This window comes from Octopus bimaculoides, chromosome 8 (genome assembly GCF_046866305.1).
Source record: "Octopus bimaculoides isolate indiv1 chromosome 8, ASM4686630v1, whole genome shotgun sequence".
In the NCBI taxonomy this organism is placed as follows: Eukaryota; Metazoa; Mollusca; class Cephalopoda; order Octopoda; family Octopodidae; genus Octopus; species Octopus bimaculoides.
The window spans coordinates 40,937,222-40,940,842 of record NC_142935.1 but is presented as its reverse complement, the minus strand read 5'-3'; positions in this window follow the sequence as shown (position 1 = coordinate 40,940,842).

The following is a 3,621-nucleotide window of genomic DNA, read 5'->3' as shown; positions in this document are numbered from 1 at the left end:
TGGGCAATAAAGAAATAAATATAATATAAATGTGACGAGCTGGTGGAATCGTAAGCAAGACAAACAAAGTGCTTAGCGGCATTTCACCCATTTTTATGTAGAGTTCGAATTTTGCTGAGGTCTGAGTCGATAAAATAAGTACTAGCTGAGTACTGTGGTCGATATGATCGACTTACTTCCCACACCCCCACTCGCCTAAATAAAAAATTACTGGCCTCGTGCCAAAGTTTGAAACCAATACAAAGGTGGACACAGTACTTACGATGGACAAAATACTTAGCGGCATTTCTTTCGACTTTATGTGCTGAGCTCAAATGCCGCAGGGATCGAATGTGCCTTTCATTCTTTTGGGGTCGATAAAACGAATACCAGTTGAGCACTAGGGGCTTTGTGATGGACTTACTTACTTCCCTGAAACTGCTGGGCTTGTTCTTTTTTTAATTCTTTTATTCTTTTTCTTGTTTCAGTCATTTGATTGCGGCCATACTGGAGCACCACCTTTAGTCGAACAAATCGCCCCTAGTACTTAAGCCTAGTACTTATCCTATCGGTATCTATTGCCGAACTACTAAGTTACAGGGACGTAAACTCACCAAAATCGGTTGTCAATCGATGGTGGGGGAACAAACACAGACACACAAATACATAATACATACATACATACATACACACATAAATATTCATGATTTGAGATAGAGACGATAAATTGAGCACAGTTGTGGAAATTAACTGCCCAGCGGATGTTAACTTAAATATGAAGATCAGTGAAAAAGTGAATACCTATGCTGAACTGAGAAATCTGCAGTAACTCAATCCAGATTATAAGTTCAGGTTTATACCTGTAATTATTGGAGCCCTGGGATATGTAACACACTGCCTAAATACCAATCTTGCGAAATTAGGCTTCTCAAAACCAGAAAGGAGAAAGCAAATTCGAAGACTACAGATTCAATCCATCACTGGAACTGTAAAAATCTGTAAAATTTTCCAGAAGATAATCATTTTAATATATATGAACATGTCTAGGTATGTAACTATATGCATTGTAATGCATACATAAAGCATACAAATCTGCACATACATACATGTATAATACATACATGTATAATACATACATACATACATACATGCATACATACATACATACATACATACATACATAATGCCCTGTTGTTGTTGAAGTTCCAATGAAGGAGCCTTGGATCTATGTTAGAAACCAGTTCTTTCTCTATTGGCAAGAAATCTTGAAATAAACTGAATAATGACACACATCCGTACACACACATACACACATATATACATACACACATCTATCTATCTATCTATATATATATATATATATATATATATATATATATATACATATACGACGGGCTTCTTTCAGTTTCCGTCTATCAAATCCACTCACAAGATTTTGGTCGGCCCGAGGATATAGTAGAAGACATTTGCCTAAGATGTCACGCAGTGGGACTGAACCTGGAACAATGTGATTGGGAAGCAAGCTTCTTACCACACGGCCACTCTTGCGCCTAATTTGAAAATGATTATATATAATCTTATAGATAGTCCATCAGACTCAGTGTAGTCTAAACAATGCTTGTACGCTCAATGTTAACTAACGGATCATGGATGTTTGTGACTGCCAAGAATCTGAACGGGGCGCAGGATGGTCGAAATGGTTGGATTCCAGTAGGTTTTCCAATGCTGTTATAACCCAGAAACTGTTTTAGCGAAAGAATAAATATGTATTTGTATAGGGAATGCTCATTAGAATTTGAGAAGACTAGAAGTAAATGACCTGCGACCGACAAGAGTCGCTATATTCAAAGCGAAGATGGAGGTTGTTCATGTTGCTCTGAAGTGTGAAAAGTTAACGCTTCGGGCAGCCTCCTTCATCAGAAAATGTTTTACCAGACACCTCTGGTTTATTACTCCTTAATTTACTCTCTCTCTCTCTCTCTCTCTCTCTCTTTCCTTCTCCCTCTATCTATCTATGTCTATCTCTCACGCTCTCATCTTCACTCTCTCTCTTCCTCCCCTTCACTCTCTCTCTTCTTCGCTCTCTCTCTCTATTTCCCTCTTTCCCTCTTTCTCATTGTTTCGCTCTCTCTTTATCGTGCGCTCTTTCTCCGTCACTCTCACTTCTTCCCTCTTTCTGTCACCTGCGCTCTCTCTTCCCTTCACTCTCTCATTCCTTCGCTTTCTCTCACCTTCACTCTTTCTCTCTTTCCTCCATTCTCTCTGTCCTATTCTCTCTCTCTTTCTCTCTCTCTCTCTCTCTCTCTCTCTCCTTCGCTCTCTCTGTACCTCTCATACTTTCTCTCTCTCTCTCTCTCTCTCTCTCTCTCTCTCTCTCTCTCTCTCTCTCTCTCTCTATTTCTCTCTCTCTCTCTCTCTCTTTCTCTCCTTCGCTCTCTCTGTACCTCTCATACTTTCTCTCTCTCTCTCTCTCAGTCATAGTCACCTTCGTGCTTTCTTTATCTCCCTTTCTCTCCCAGCATCTTTTTCTTTTCCGTTTTAAATAGTCGCTAGCAATCAACACAGCAGTGAGAAATTCTCGTCACACCAACATGACTGGAGCATGACGGCAAATATTATTTCAAAGTCACAAATATGTGATAACAAAACCAAACAACCCCTTCACACAGAAACCTTTAAAAGGCAAGTTTGCTTATTATATTTGGTTACCGTAATAACTTGTAGCAGTAACTAGCAAGAGAAAAAGAAGGGTTGTGAAATTATTGAACATATCACGATGGCGGTGGTGATGGTGATGGTGATGAGACAGCGGTGAGGATGGAGAAGAGCAAATATAAAATGGTGGTGGTGGTGGTGGTGGTGGCGATGGTGATGGTGATGGTGATGAGACAGCGGTGAGGATGGAGAAGAGCAAATATAAAATGGTGGTGGTGGTAGTGGTGGTGGTGGTGGTGGTGGCGGTGGTGATGGTGATGGTGATGAGACAGCGGTGAGGATGGAGAAGAGCAAATATAAAATGGTGGTGGTGGTGGTGGTGATGGTGATGGTGATGAGACAGCGGTGAGGATGGAGAAGAGCAAATATAAAATGGTGGTGGTGGTAGTGGTGGTGGTGGTGGTGGTGGCGGTGGTGATGGTGATGGTGATGAGACAGCGGTGAGGATGGAGAAGAGCAAATATAAAATGGTGGTGGTGGTGGTGGTGGTGGTGATGGTGATGGTGATGAGACAGCGGTGAGGATGGAGAAGAGCAAATATAAAATGGTGGTGGTGGTGGTGGTGGTGGTGGTGGCGGTGGTGATGGTGATGGTGATGAGACAGCGGTGAGGATGGAGAAGAGCAAATATAAAATGGTGGTGGTGGTGGTGGTGGTGGTGGTGGTGGTGATGGTGATGGTGATGAGACAGCGGTGAGGATGGAGAAGAGCAAATATAAAATGGTGGTGGTGGTAGTGGTGGTGGTGGTGGTGGTGGTGGTGGTGGTGGTGGTGGTGGTGGTGGTATATTGTTGTTGCTAGTGAGTTTAAGGATAATGGATTTAATGGGTGATAATGTCTGCAGCTGTGGTATTGGTGACAATAGCGATGACAGATAAGTGGAAGTAATTGTGGTGGTGGTTGTAGGACAGGATAAGAAAGAGTAGTT